The following is a 16070-nucleotide window of genomic DNA, read 5'->3' on the forward strand; positions in this document are numbered from 1 at the left end:
TGTTCCAGCGCTGGCTCCCCTGGTAGCAGAACTTGACTAATCGGTCGGAGCCGGCTCTCTGCTGCCGCAGGAGAAGTCTTCAGGAGCCCTAGTGCTAGTGAAGACAGGCGTCTCTGTATTGTGCCTGCGCTAGCGTGCTCTCTCTTGCACTCGCGCATGCGCAGTACAGAGCCACCCCATTCGGGAGCACTCAGGCCCCTGAAGACTTGTGAAGCCTCCTGCGTTGTGTGATTCTAACGGAGTAGCCAGCGCCGGAACCATGAGAGGAGCAGGAAGACTCTATAGGAACCAGAGCCTTCCCCTCCATAGGTAAGTATCTTTTTTTTTTTGCCTTCCCATTAGCTTTAACATTTGAAAATAAGAAATATAACAATGTAAAGGATAAAAATGAAGTTTAGAGTCAAATAAATCAATTTTTTTGTAGAAAAATACATATTTACAGTATATAGATCTGTACATGAGTCCTGAAAGAGGGACAAATGAGGTAGAAAGAGGGACAGAGTTCCCAAAGAAGAACTGTCCCTTCAAAAGAGGGACAGTTGGGAGCTATGCTAAAGGTAAGTAAGTACCCATGGCCCGATGGATCTGGAGATCTCTGCCGGCGAACAATGCTCCCCGAACCATCTGGCCTAATCTTCAAGCTTCGTTTGCAGCTGGAAACAAACAATCGCGGAAATGATTGTTTCCACGGTCGCGCTAATTATCGTGGGACTCTGATCACCGAACGCTGATCGTTCAGATCCCCAGACATGATGGGCCCAATCGCCACACATCGCTAAACATCATTTAACTAATCTTAGTTGAAAGATGATACAATAAAAAAATCAGCATAAAAATTGTGTCATGGGTAAGGACCTCAAGGAGTCTCCCAAACTTTCCATTATACTCTTGCAGACTCCTGAAGTTCTAGTAGAGAGGAGTTATGGCGGCTCACAAAAGGGAAACAGTACAATTTGTGCACAGAGGGAGACACTGCTTGCTTGGCAGTTCGCCTGGCAACAGTCCTTATTTCCCACAATGCAACAGGGTTCACAGACAGGACACTGTCATGGCCACGTCCCTGACATCACACTGTGGGAGGAGTTTTACCACAATATCAGCCACGCAGACGTCCCCAAGAAAAGGTAAATATTTCTAATGGGAAAGGGGGTTTCGGCTACTGATTGTGATGATGTTTAACCATAGTCTTAACCTTCCTGGCGGTAAGCCCGAGCTGAGCTCGGGGTAAGCCGCCGGAAGGCACCGCTCAGGCCCCGCTGGGCCGATTTGCATAATTTTTTTTTGCTGCACGCAGCTAGCACTTTGTTAGCTGCGTGCAGTGCCCGATCGCCGCCGCTACCCGCCGATCCGCCGCTATCCGTCGCGCCGCAGCCGCCCCCCCCCCAGACCCCGTGCGCTGCCTGGCCAATCAGTGCCAGGCAGCTCTATGGGGTGGATCGGAATCCCCTTTGACGTCACGACGTCATCCCGCCCCGTCGCCATGGCGACGGGGGAAGCCCTCCGGGAGATCCCGTTCTTTGAACGGGATCTCCGGATCTCCGATCGCCGGCGGCGATCGGAGGGGCTGGGGGGATGCCGCTGAGCAGCGGCTATCATGTAGCGAGACTTTGTCTCGCTACATGAAAAAAAAAAAAAAAAATTTAAAAAAAAGATTTGCTGCCCCCTGGCGATTTTTTTGCAAACCGCCAGGAGGGTTAAAGCGGTATAAAACCCTGACATAACATTCAATAAAAACATGTTTTCCTACTTTTTATATGCCATACGGTTATCATATTTGCATTTGTGCATAAGTATTATCGTTCATTTAGAAATTGCAAGTTCCCAAAAGTACAGTTTTTTGCTTTGAGAGCTGACTTTGCGTTTTATTAAAAACTGGTTTTATTCATTATGTATTGAAGGCAGAAATGCTTTGAGTGTCTGTCTGTGTCCAGGAGCTTCTGCACAGTCATAGAATGTGTCACATTCCTCACTTGATACACAAGATAACATTATCTACACTTCGAACTTTCAGGTCCTGTGTGTAACCCTTTGAATGCTGTTCTAGTAGAAAAAAAAATGCTGGTTGTATATAATATGGTGTAAATAATTTTTTTAGAGCAAATAAGAAATGCTGGGTTTCACTCCACTTTAATGTAATACTGTATGTATCATTCAAGAAAGCCATAATCTTTATGGAGAACAATGCTTTGTCTTATGGACACAGATGCTACACTCCTTAGTTATCGAGCAATGGCCTGAGAGCTGACCAAAATTTGACCACCCACTTCATCAAAGGACTTTAGACTCCATTGAGTTGTGAGCTGCTCACAAACCTGACATTTGCAGTCCAGTCAGGGGAAACAATGCACTGCTTTCAACTGCGATTGGGAGGCCGTGGTTGCTGCTTCAGCAGAAGACACATTCTATGGAGAGTATGCTCATAAACCATGTTGGCTCTATTTATTTATTTACATTTGCCATTTAATTTCACCTTTTATAGTTATACACTTTAATGCTTAAAGAGGAACTGTCGCGAAAATATTAACATTTAAAACACATACAAATAAGAAGTACATTTCTTCCAGAGTAAAATGAGGCATAAATTACTTTTCTCCTATGTGGCTGTCACTTAAAGAGAATCTGTATTGTTAAAATCGCACAAAAGTAAACATACCAGTGCGTTAGGGGACATCTCCTATTACCCTCTGACACAATTTCGCCGCTCCTCGCCGCATTAAAAGTGGTTAAAAACAGTTTTAAAAAGTTTGTTTATAAATAAACAAAATGGCCACCAAAACAGGAAGTAGGTTGATGTACAGTATGTCCACACATAGAAAATACATCCATACACAAGCAGGCTGTATACAGCCTTCCTTTTGAATCTCAAGAGATCATTTGTGTGTTTCTTTCCCTATGTTCTCATGCACTGAAGTTTCAGGCTGCTTGTTTCTTCCTGCAAACAGCTTTGCCTTTGTCTGTAATTCCTCAGTATGTGAAAGCCCAGCCAGCTCAGAGGACGATTTATCCAGCTTGTAAAAGATAAGAGAGAAGAGAGAAGCTGCTCTAATCCTAAATAACACACAGGCAGTGTGCATAGAGGGGCCTGGAAGGAGGAGTTTATAGCAGAACCACAACACTGAAGAACTTGGCAGCCTTCCAGACACAGGCTGACAAGTCTGACAAGAGAGAGATAAGTTGATTTATTACAGAGATGGTGATAGTAGAACGTGCTGCAGTAAGCCAGAACACATTAGAATAGCTTTTTGAACTTGTAGGATGATAAAAAACAGGATGCAATTTTTGTTACAGAGTCTCTTTAAGGCCCATACACACGTCGGATTTCCGAGTTACTCACCCTTATCAAGCGAACGACAGTCTGTACACACGCCCAATTTAGCGGGCGAACGACGGAACGACGGGGCGTGCAAACGACCCGTCGTTCGCGGAAATCCGACGTGTGTATGGGCCTTTACAGTAGGTAGTAGAAATCTGACATTACGGACAGGTTTTGGGCTAGTCCATCTCTCCATAGGGGATTCTCAGCATTGCCTTTACTCTTTATAAAGACACTCCCTGAAAAAGATTTATACAAAGATGCTGGCCAGCCTCCCTGCTCGCTGTGCTCTTTTTTGGCAGTTGGACGGAGCAACTGCCATTTAGTAGGTGCTTTTAAAAATAAAGAAAACCCTGAGAACCCCCCATGAGAAGATGCGCTTGTCCAAAATCTGTCAGTAATGTCAAATTTATTGCTCATTTTACTCTGGAAGAAAAGTTCTTCTTATTTATATATGTTTACATGTATTTTACATTTTAAGATTTTTGTGACAGAGGTCCTTTAAAATGGACCTGAACTCAGAACTTCCTCTCTGCCCTAATAGAATAAGCAACAGCATAATAACCTTGAAAGGGACCCTGAACGGTAAGAAAAAAAGGAAATCCGGGGCTTCCTCCAGCCGCCCGTAGCCACGAGGTCGCCCGTAGCCACGTTGGTCCCTTCCATGGTCCCGTTGGTGGCTCCGGTAACTTGGCCACTTCAGCTGAGGTCGTGCGTGCCCCCAGTGCAAACCCTGCACGTCATCACGCCAGTCACCGCAAGAGCTCTGCGCACGCGTGGTTCTCTAAAGACTGAATCGCGCATGCAAAGGACCGCGGCAGGGACACGGAGGACGCCGGGAGATCTTACGGGCTACAGGAGGAGCTAGAGGAAGCCCTACATAAGTCCAGATTTTAGCTGTCTGCTCAGCATCCCTTTAAAGCACAGGTGTGGAACTCCAGGCCTGGAGGGCCAGATCCATGCCAGTGTTTAGGATGGACTGAGAAAGAGAGGAATGTGTTCTGCCGGATGGACCTTTCCAGATTCAGACCCATCAATTCATTTGAGCGGTGTAAAAAATGTGTGAGGATCTCGGCCCTCGTAGGACCGGTTTGACATACCTGCTTTAAAGAAAAAAAAAAATCTTTGTTACAGCTGATACAAATCCTGCAATAAATCTGCAGTGTGTCTAGTTCCTGCTTTCATGGAAGCAGACGTAGGGTTAAACGCCTGTGTTTACAAATTAGCTGCTCTGCCAGGCAGCTGACACAGCTGAGAGATCAAATTACACATGATTAGTCACAGATGAGAGGAAATCAGGCAGGCTAAACTCCCTAAATACATACAGGGTGCATTTCTCTGTTTTCCTTCTGTCCTGTGCAAGAGTTCAGCTCCACGTTAAACCACGTTGCATTTTGCTGTAATCTTTGTAGGTGTTGTTCTAATATATTTGGTAAGGAAGTAATTGTTGCTGACTCTCCAGGAAGTGGTTAAACCTCTCCACCTGGTACAGAGCGTGCCACAAATCACACCCTTTTCTGCGGAGCGGGGAAGCGTTAGGACCTGTCAGGTTTCTGTTACTGTTTTGTTATGTTCCCTGCACCAATATGGTTCAGACTAATAAGCTCCCAGGAAGAAGAGGCAAATCATTTCCAACAGGGAGCAACGACAGCAGTAAAGAGCTAAAACAAGTTCCATCATTTGAATCTACGCTCTGGGAGTAGAACTTTGCATAGCTAAACAGCCTAGGCTAAGCATCACTGGGAGGGCGTGGCTACATTGCAATGTACAGCAATGTATAGCTATAGCCTATAGGAAGTGATTCTGATACTAAAACTAGGATAATTACTGTAAGTGGGTATCCTGAATAATTTACTGCATTCCACTATATGTCACTTAAAGTTAACCAAGCAACATTTTAAGCACCCATGACATTTCAATAGCACATTAAAAATGCATGCTAAAAATGCAGCTCATTCATGAAAAAAAAATCAATTTTAGCTCTTCATTTTACATTTAAAAGTTTGTCAGAGGGTTTTTACTTATCTACTTCCAAGACCTGCTGGACAGCAGAAATTTCAGGCAGATAAGGACTGATTATTTTATTGTACACATTAGCAGGAAGCAAACAAAAGCTTTCATGGTGTGGCGGGGGATAGTACACTGTTCTTCAAAGAGTTTAGAGAAGTCACAGATGCTATCTTCACACCTTTACCTTGATAAATAAATGCAGCTAGTTGGGGAGGGGGGAACATGGAAGCTCCTATAGCTATTAGAAACCAGGAAAAACTGCAGGGAAAAAAGTGGCACTTGTTCCCTTTAAGCTGTATTATAGCAGAAGGACCACTTTTAGGCAGAGTGCCACTTTATCATTATGTTTTTGCATGTGTCTCTTGGTCTGAGCGGAGCGTTGATAGAGGTTATTGTTACCCCAGTCATTACCTTGCTTGCATATTGATTATTATAGAGTGTCCTTCTATTCTTGGAAGATAACAGGCCATTATGCTGTGTGCACAGGAAGCAGCCTGTCTGCTAATGGAGAGAAATGTTTGCTGTAATTGTCATCCTCAGGCTGCAGGAGAAATGGATTGTAAATGGAGCGTCCTGACAGCAGACTCTGCTGGCGCTGAGCTGTCTGATGACAGGAAGATGATGTCACTGGAGGACCATTGTCACATGGTAAGTACTTCATGTTACCCTTATGTCATCTTTAGCTCATTCTAGCACCGGATTTACAATAAGGCACTGTAGGCTTGTGCCTACAGGCGCCTTATGTAGGAGAGGCGGCTCCCCTACCCAAATGTCCACCTACCTATCGGGGGCTACTTAATAGTGAGGTAAGGGCACATCTGGCTCCCTATGCTGTGGGGGGATATCTACTACATAAGGTGGCCATACACTGGTCGATTTGCCATCAGATTCGACCAACAGATAGATCCCTCTCTGATCGAATCTGATCAGAGAGGGATCGTATGGCTGCTTTACTGCAAACAGATTGTGAACCGATTTCAGCCTGAAACCGTTCACAATCTGTGGTGGTGGTGGTGCTGCCGCCGCTCCCCCGGGCGTTACCTGCTCCGCCGGCGCGACTCCCCAGCTCTCTGCTGTCTTTCTCCGCTCTGGTCTCTGGCATGCTTCACTTCTTCCTGCCGGGCAGGAAGAAGTGAAGCATGCCGGAGACCAGACCAGAGCGGAGAAGAGAGCAGTGACAGCGGGGACTCGCGCCGGCAGAGCAGGTAAAGTATACCCGCTGTATTGCGTCGGTCGTCGGGCATTCGAACGCCGCTATCGACGCACTCCCGACCCGCCAGCAATTGAGAAAAATCTTCTGCACAGACGGATTGACGGGAATAATCGATTTCGGACGGAAATTGATCGTTCTGTCAGCGGTGTGCGCGGCAATTTCACAGCCGCTTTGATCACTGTGATCGAATCGGCCGTATACCGGCGGGACAATCGTTAGGTGTATGGGCCCCTTTAGATTAATGGGGTTACCAAATACTGGTGAAAATCTGGCTAACTAGTCAGGGGAGGAGTAATGCCTACCTAACATGGGGTAGGGGTGTGGCCCAAGTTTAGGGGCGGAGTTTAGGGCACCAGAACATCTTTGCCTACAGACTCCTGGGCTGTAAATCCTGCTCTACAAGTTCCAGCAATGACATCTGCATTCAGAAAAGAAAAGTGTCGATTTTTAAAAGTGGATGTTCCTGAAGTATTCAGTCATTTTACATTTAGGGCCCGTTTCCACTATCGCGAATCCGCATGCGTTTCCTGCATGCAGATTCGCACAGCCAATACAAGTGAATGGGACTGTTTCCACTTGTCAGTTTTGCTGTGCGTTTTTCTGTGCAGGATTTTTCTGCACGGCAGAGCCCTCAGAATTCGCTTGCGTGTGGAATGCAGGCGAATCGCACGCAATGTATTTAATAGGGAAATCGCATGCGTCTTTTGCCGCGAATTTGCATAGGTACCCATGTTAATTTGCACAGGCACTGACATGGTTAAAATCGCATTACCCTAACCTATGCGAAATTGCATGCGAAAATCGCAGCAAAAAAACGCATGTGGAATCGCACCCGCATGCGATTTCGCCTACGCTGATTCGCCGGCGATTCCGCAATGCAATAGTGGAAACGGGCCCTTATTCAGGGCATCATTTTCATTACTAAATCCCCGGTCCACCTTCCTGGATTTTTTATTGTTCGTAAAGTCGAACAGGTAATTATGTCATTACTTGTGCAATTGTCATATTTGATGAAGCAGTTTTCCAAGAAATTCCTATTGGAAAAGACCATCATGTGACCCAAAGACCCCTCCATAAAAAAACTAACAGAGGTGTGTTCAAGTCTGTAGAGAACCTAAATAGGCATTTGCTAAGGAGGAGTGGCCAAATCAAACAAATCTTCCAGAAAACAGGCAGCTGACAGGAGAGTGGAGACGTCTCAGCACAGAGCAGATCCTTGACTCCACCCACCCTCTCCCACTGCTACTGAGAGATTATCTCTTTGTTGTCAGCACTGCAGCTCAACAGTCCACCATCTTCCTGTCCATTTCCTTCCTTCTCTGTTGCCAATGGACCATTTAACCCTTAACACAGCCTCTCCAATGTGTTTATAAAATCCATGTTTAACACTCATCTCCCTGCCTTGCCTTATCAGCAGAGGGAGAAGGTGTCCTCTGCTGTCATCCCAGAGCACCACGTGGTGATATCACACAAGTCTGGTGACGGTAAATGAGATTGCGGCAGCGGTTGCGGCCGAGGGAGTTGCAGTAGCAGGAGAAGCAAGCGTTTTCACTAAGCGGGCACCCGGGGTGGGGAGGAAACTTACACTTGGGGGAGGACCAGGCAGACAGCATCCGTCCCCTTCGTCGGCCGTCATGATTTTGAACACGGTTACCGTGGCGCATGCGATTAAGCACTTTTGACCGAGAACTTTACAGTATGTCCAATCGTGGCAATTGATTGCTATCAGCCCAAAATCATACGAATCATTGATCAGGCATGTTTGTTGCGGCACCGATTTTCACCCAGTTCAATAAAATCCGACGAAGGCTTTTTATAAGTCAAAAGCTCACTGTTTATCGATCTCTAAGTTAGCCAATAATTGGTATCATCCTGATTCAAAACTTCTTGCAATAAAATTCCCGAATTGGATAGTTGATAGGATCACAAAATTGGTATTCTACTGATTTGCTAGGTTGAATCACTCAGTTTCTGTTGTACACAGTGGAGCATTTCTTGCTTATCCTTTCCTTCCCCTCTACATCGAACCGGCTAAGCCGTGTGTCTATACAGCAATCATTCCCAGAATGTTATCAGAACAATCTTGTGTGCGCCTAGCTTGTATTTCAGGGGAATTATTGGGTGGCTCAGCTAATCAGAAGCTTACTTTATGGCCTTGCAGGCTCATTACCCACAATGCAGCTGGAGGTGCAGGATCTGGGCGGGAACCGTGAACCTTTGTCTGAGGACAGCTTCACTGACAGCTTGTCAGCTGTAAACATGTTTACTACAGTCCTGATTGTATCTATTAAATCCTACACATCTGCTAGAGCGAGCCGAGCCGCACTCTGTCATGGTGTGAAGAATTACAGGTCAACTCCACACAAAACTACTACTGATGAAAGTTGGAGAGTTAATCCACCTACATCTTTTGGGCCATTTTGAAGGTGTGTGTGTGTGCGCGTGCGTGTGTGTGAGCGTGTGTGTGGTGCATATGTGTGTGAGTGGTGTATATGTGTGTGTGTATGAATGTGTGTGTGTGTGTGTCTGTATGTATGTGTGAGTGTGTCTGTATGTATGTGTGGTGTGAGTGTGTGTGTGTGTGTATATGTATGTGTGGTGTGAGTGTGTGTATGCGTGTGTGTGCGTGTGTGTGTGAATGTGTGTGTGTGTGTGTGTGTGTGTGTGTGTGAATGTGTGTGTGTGTGAATGTGTGTGTGTGTGAATGTGTGTGTGTGTGTATGTATGTGTGAGTGTGTGTGTATGTATGTGTGAGTGTGTCTGTATGTATGTGTGAGTGTGTCTGTATGTATGTGTGAGTGTGTCTGTATGTATGTGTGAGTGTGTCTGTATGTATGTGTGAGTGTGTGTGTATATGTATGTGTGGTGTGTGTGTGAATGTGTGTGTGTGTGTGTGTGTGTATGTATGTGTGTGTGTGTGTATGTGTGTGTGTGTGTGTGTGTGTGTGTGTGTGTGTGTGTGTGTATATGTGTGTGTGTGTGTGTGTGTGTGTGTGTGTGTGTGTGTGTGTGTGTGTGTGTGTGTGTGTGTGTGTGAATGTGTGTGTGTGTGAATGTGTGTGTGTGTGAATGTGTGTGTGTGTGAATGTGTGTGTGTGTGTATGTATGTGTGAGTGTGTGTGTATGTATGTGTGAGTGTGTCTGTATGTATGTGTGAGTGTGTGTGTATATGTATGTGTGGTGTGTGTGTGTGTGTGTGTGTGTGTGTGTGTGTGTGTGTATGTATGTGTGTGTGTGTGTGTGTGTGTGTGTGTGTGTGTGTGTGTGTGTGTGTGTGTGTGTGTGTGTGTGTGTGTGTGAATGTGTGTGTGTGTGTGTGTGTGTGTGTGAATGTGTGTGTGTGTGTGTGTGTGTGTGTGTGAATGTGTGTGAATGTGTGTGTGTGTGTGTGTGTGTGTGTGTGTGTGTGTATGTGTGAGTGTGTGTGTATGTATGTGTGAGTGTGTCTGTATGTATGTGTGAGTGTGTCTGTATGTATGTGTGAGTGTGTGTGTATATGTATGTGTGGTGTGTGTGTGAATGTGTGTGTGTGTATGTATGTGTGTGTGTGTGTATGTATGTGTGAGTGTGTGTATGTATGTATGTGTGAGTGTATATGTATGTGTGGTGTGAGTGTGTGTGTGTGGGGGGGGTAGCAGGACGGGGTTGGCAGTGGGCAGGGAAGTCGCTCTCCCCCCCCCCCCCCCTCCCTCACCTGGGTCCCCCGTCCCTGCTCTCCCTCCAGCTAGTTTCAATAATTTAAAAATGAATAATGAATCTAATGTAGCAAGCGGCGAGCGGGGAACTTACTTCATTGCGTCCCACCGCTGCTGCGTCACTTCCTGTAATGCCGTCCTCTGTTGTTCTTTGGACGGTATTACAGGAAATGACGCGGCAGTGGTGGGACACAAGGAAGTAAGTTCCCTGCTCGCCGCTTGCTACATTAGATTAAATGATTTAAATTATTGAAACTAGCTGGAGGGGGTTGGGGGGAACCAGGTGGGGGGTGGGGGAGTGGTGGGGCGGCCCCCTCTCACCCACAGACTGTGACACAGAAACGGATCAGTTTCTGTGTCCAAAACTACCTGTGTAGAGGGGGGTCCGTTTCTCATACATTTTCACTACCCCTCCATGTATACGGGAGTGATCAGGGTCCGTGAAAATGTTGCAAATCCGGACCGTCCGTCCAGGTTTTGAAAATGGGTCCCCCTGAACACAGACGGATCCATTTTTTTACAGGTGAAGAGGGCTGCTAACTTTAACACTGGTATATATGGCTCCGGTTTTGAACCGGCCTGAAAAATGGAGCCACGGATACGTTAACGGACCAAGTGTGAACCTAGCCTTACAAAGAAATGTTTTTATGCTGTTGCTTATCTTTTAGAGCAGAGAGGAAGTTCTGAGTTCAGGTCCGCTTTAACACAGGGTCTGTTGGCATGTCCATTCTGTAATTTTAAGCTAAAGCCTTGTACACATGCTAGAGGGTTTCCGGCTGACTGTCCGCCTCTGCCAAAAATTTGGCGTGCGGAGAGCAGCCCCCAATCCCCCTCTATTCGTCAGTGAGCAATCAGCCTAGCGGATTGTCTCGACCAGACACCATTGTTCTTTTCTTTTTGTCGCCCCTCCTTACCCATCCATAGCAACAGAACACCTTGCTAGCCTTCAGGCTAGAGACCTTAGCTGCCTTCAACTGCCCCTCCTCTAGGAGGCTTGAAACCTAAATCTGAAGAGTGTGAACCCAATCTTAAGGTGGCCACACACCATACAATTTTAAAAATATCTGTTCAATTTAAGAATTGCAGTCAATTTTTCTGACTGATTGTAACATTTCAAAAATATGACCAATGCACCACACATGTATGTTCAATTTTTCCGCAATTATGATAAAAATGATTGGAAACTGACAAAATTGCTAGGTTGTGTATATTAATACATTCACAATCTAACACACACCATACAATCTTTAGAAAGATTGAAGAAAAATATCTGGCATTCTGGATCGATAAAAATCAAAGAAAACGGGAAATCCGATCGGATTTTTCAGTCGAATGAAAAAAAAAGCTTTTGATTTTTTCGGGAGATCCGATAGTTTTTATCGAATTACTGTAAAATCGGATAATTTTATTGTATTGTGTGTGGCCACCTTAAAGGGAAGGTTCAGGGAACTATTGAAAAAAATAAAAATCCCTATCCACTTACCTGGGGCTTCCTCCAGCCCGTGGCAGGCAGGAGGTGCCCTAGCCGCCGCTCCAGAGGCTTCCAGTCATCTTCGGTGGCCGACCCGACCTGGCCAGGCCGGCTGCCAGGTCGGGCTCTTCTGCGCTCCATGGCCGGGCTCTTCTGCATCCCACGCGGGCGCGCTGACGTCATCGGACGTCCTCCGGGCTGTACTGCGCAGGCGCAGTAGTTCTGCGCCTGCGCAGTACAGCCCGGAGGACGTCCGATGACGTCAGCGCGCCCGCGTGGGACGCAGAAGAGCCCGGCCATGGAGCGCAGAAGAGCCCGACCTGGCAGCCGGCCTGGCCAGGTCGGGTCGGCCACCGAAGACGACCGGAAGCCTCTGGAGCGGCGGCGAGGGCACCTCCTGCCTGCCACGGGCTGGAGGAAGCCCCAGGTAAGTGGATAGGGATTTTTATTTTTTTCAATAGTTCCCTGAACCTTCCCTTTAAGGCTATATACCTGAAGACTTCTTGCCAAGCTCTCGTCACCCTGCTTTCATGGAAGCAGACGTAGGGTTAACATCCTGTGTTTACAAATTGAGCTGCTCTGCTGTGTCAGAGGAATTTTCTGAGCTGACACAGCTGAGAGATCAAATTATGGTGCTGATTAATTACCCTCTAAATCAGGGGTAGGGAACCTATGGCTCGGGAGCCAGATGTGGCTCTTTTGATGGCTACATCTGGCTCACATACAAATCAGTAGGGGTTGATTCACTAAGCTACATTGCTCAAGCAGCGCAGCTCAGTGTGGCAGCGCAAGTAACATTTTCACAGTAGGCACGCTACTGCTGTAGCATGCACTGCAAACTTACTCACACTACCCCAAAACTAACAGCTGCTTCAATTGTCCCACTCTGGACCCTGTCAGGTCCAGTGACTTTGTAGGACGAGATCCCCACACTTTGATTGGCCCAGTAGGCTGCCTGTCACTTGACAGGCAGCCTATTAGGCCAAAGTGCAGGGATGTCGTCTTACAAAGTGAATCAACCCCCAAGTTAGTTAGCTAATTGTACAAGCTGTTAGTCAGTATTTCTCCTGTCTGGCTTTCTGGGAAATTGCTGATGTTTCTGAAACCCAAGAGAAGCTGAAGACGTGTCTGACACTTCCGCTGCCTGGCGGATCAACTGTATACACATCACCATGGCAACAGGGACGTGAGCCCTACTGTCCCAGTTTGAAACATATTGTATGGCTCTCACGGAATTACATTTTAAAATATGTGGCGTTTATGGCTCTCTCAGCCAAAAAGGTTCCTGACCCCTGATCTAAATACATACAGGGTGCATTTCTCTGTGTTTTCCTTCTGTCCTGTGCAAGAGGTCAGGTCCACTTTAATCCTGATAGCAGGGGAGAGTAATTCACAGATAGCCAATGTAAACACAATAAAAGGTCTGAACTGATAGGAACACTTTCTCTATATTTATGACTGGGAGCAGCAGTTCTATAGAGGACAAGGAAATCATGTTTTTACATTTACACACAGAACATTTATATCGCGCTTTTCTCCTGGCGGACTCAAAAGCACCAGAGCTGCAGCCACTAGGACGTGCTCTATAGGCATTAGCAATGTTTTGGAGTCTTGCCCAAGGCCTCCTTACTGAATTGCTGCTGGCTTTCTGACCAGGAAGAGCCAAGATTCGAACCCTGCTCTCCTCTACACGATGCAGTGGTGACAGCATGATCTGCCCGTATACAACTACTAAAAAAAATACACGCCAAATGCGGAAATATTTTTGAATGGAGGAAAATATGTCAAACATCCATCTGGATCCAGGGTGGAGACCAACCTTTAATCCTCTGGAGGGAGAGTGGAATGTTATCTGGGTGATACCAGCAGACTCACACATTTCCAATTCCCTGCTGGAAGGAGGGCCATAAATTCTGTCCACAGATCACTAAACTGGACAGATTTCACAACATTCCCAGAATTCCTTTCCTGTGTGTGGAGGAGATGGTCTACTACTAGCAGAGCTGCTGCCACTAATCAATGGTTCTCTCAGTTAAAGTGGACCTGAACTCTTGCACAGGACAGGAGGTAAATATAGAGTAATGCACCCTGTATGTATTTAAAGAGTTTGGCCTGTCTAACTCCCCCTCATTTGTGTCTAATCACAAGTTGTAATTTGATCTCTCCCCGTGTCACCTGACTGCCATGGCAGAGATGGCAGATAAGCTCAGTTGCCAGCACAGGATCAATATGCATCAGGTGTAACAAAGACATGTTTTTTGTCTAAAGATTGTTTAGACAGTTTTTTGCTCTAAAAGATAAGCTGTTGCTTATCTTTTAGAGCAGAGAGGACGTTCTAAATTCAGGCCCGCTTTAAGGCCCATACTCACTCGATTTTTCCAACAACTGGGGATTTTTTGAGCGACAAGAGATCGTTTCAACGTTCTCACAACGTGGTAACAGGCGCTTGTAGGCACAGAGATTCTAGTGCCCTAAACTCCACCCCTAAATGCAGGCCACACCCCCAATCGTGGCCCTTCTTTTCTTATATCACACAAACAGCTAAATGTACATGAAATTAGCAGCGGTGTAATTCAAAGAGTGGGCCTGGCCAGCCAAATCTTGGATAAGGCCTCCTCCACTTTAATAATAATAAAAATTATAATAAATATATATATATATCCCTAGTTACCTTACAAAATCGGAGGCAGGGCTACACACAGCGTAGGGCCGGTGCACACCAAAAAGCGCTAGAGTAATCGCAAACGCTCTGTGCTTTTTGAAGTGATTTTTCTTTGCGATTCTAGGCATGTGCCTAGCGATTTTCTAAGCATGCCTAGTGATTTTTGGAGCATTTTGGTGTAGTGTTTTTTATACTTTGTTACAGTAGAGCAGGAAATGAACAGCTTCTGTAGCAAAAATGCTTGGAAAAATTACTCTGATCTAGCGCTTTTCAGAGCGATTTTCCACTTTCCTATATGTAAAATTGAGGCTGAATCGCCTCAGAAATCAGCAGAAATGCTGCAGGACCCGCGTTTGGGAGAAAATCACATCGCTCTGGAGTGCTCCATCCCATTTAAATACATTAGCCAAGGACTTTTCAAAGCGCTCAGAAGTGCTCTTGGTGTGAACCAGCCTTAAAAGAACAATTAAGCCAACCTAAAAAAAGGAGTTTTACTCACCTGGGGCTTCTAACAGCTCCCTGCAGCTGTCCGGTGGCTGTCGGCGGGGCCAGGAGCGAGTCTACGTGGGCACCGGACAGGTGCAGGGGGCTGGTAGAAGCCCCGGGTGAGTAAAACACATTTTTTTAGGTTGGCTTAAGTAACCCCTAAGTCACCACCTCAAGTCCACCCTTCACCAAGATGAGAATGCTCACACCCTTTCCCTTGCCTGGTGGCCCTCACAGCCCACGGCCCATCTTGCAAGGGTCATAAAACAAGTGTGGCCATCATGATCTACTTCACACCTATAGCAAGTGTAGCCACAAAAACACCTGATCTGAAGGATAAATCCATTTATTGGAGGGAGCTAAGTAGTAGTTGGGGTCCCCTTACAGCTCTGGGTCCCCCTGCGCTTGCAGGGACTGCTCCCCTGCTCCAGATTCTGCCATGAGCAGCCTCTCTTCCAGGATCACCACATGAGGGGGGTGAGATATCAGCCTGGAACAGACCCTTCACACAGCCTCTCTGGAGCATCCATCAGGGTGATGGGTGTGGTCCATAGTCAAATCTTCCTACTTTCATCTGAAGAACATTGGAAAAATTAAACATCTGATTCCCACAGAGGATCTTCCAACCCTAGTCCACGCCTTCATCACATCACATCACGGCTGGACTACTGCAATGCCCTTTATGCTGGCCTCCCCAAAAAGGACCTGCTCCGCCTAGTTAGTGCAGAATGCTGCTGCCAGATTGCTAACAAACCAACCTCGCCACTGTCACATTACACCGATCCTTCGCTCACTGCACTGGCTACCAGTAGAATGGAGAATACTCTTCAAGATTGGACTGCTGACATTCAAATCACTACACAATTTGCGCCCTGGATACATGAAGGATTTTCTGAAGCTGCACCACACCACTTACAACCTCAGATCAGCAAGTTCTATCAACTTGGTCACTCCCAGAGTGCACCTCAAAACCTTTAGAGACTGAGCTTTCTGTCATGCTGCCTCTACTCTTTGGAACTCCCTGCCACACCCAGTAAAGACAGCATCATCTCTGGAGTTATTCAAATCCAGACTGAAAAGCCACCTGTTTAGCCTGGCATTTTCGGACTTATAGAGTTCTTCCTCTGTACCACGATAGTCTGAGCCATGCTTATGCGCTTTGAGTCCTACGGGAGAAAAGCGCTTTACAAATGTTATTTGTTGTTGTTGTTTCTGCTGTT

The 16070-nt window shown here is 46.3% G+C and overlaps 1 protein-coding gene and 1 long non-coding RNA gene across 2 annotated transcripts in view; one reads left to right on the top strand and one right to left on the bottom strand.

Moving 5' to 3' along the window:
• Positions 1-16070, top strand: part of LOC137532162 (uncharacterized) — a 243484-nt gene that overhangs the window by 60557 nt on the left and 166857 nt on the right. The window contains exon 3 of the long non-coding RNA XR_011023871.1: positions 5864-5971. This is a non-coding gene — a long non-coding RNA (uncharacterized lncRNA). The remainder of the gene's footprint in view (positions 1-5863; positions 5972-16070) is intronic.
• Positions 1-16070, bottom strand: part of LOC137532161 (protein S100-A10-like) — a 38086-nt gene that overhangs the window by 10366 nt on the left and 11650 nt on the right. The gene's annotated exons all lie outside the window — the stretch shown is intronic.

The sequence above is a fragment of the Hyperolius riggenbachi genome, chromosome 9 (genome assembly GCF_040937935.1).
Source record: "Hyperolius riggenbachi isolate aHypRig1 chromosome 9, aHypRig1.pri, whole genome shotgun sequence".
Taxonomy (NCBI): Eukaryota; Metazoa; Chordata; class Amphibia; order Anura; family Hyperoliidae; genus Hyperolius; species Hyperolius riggenbachi.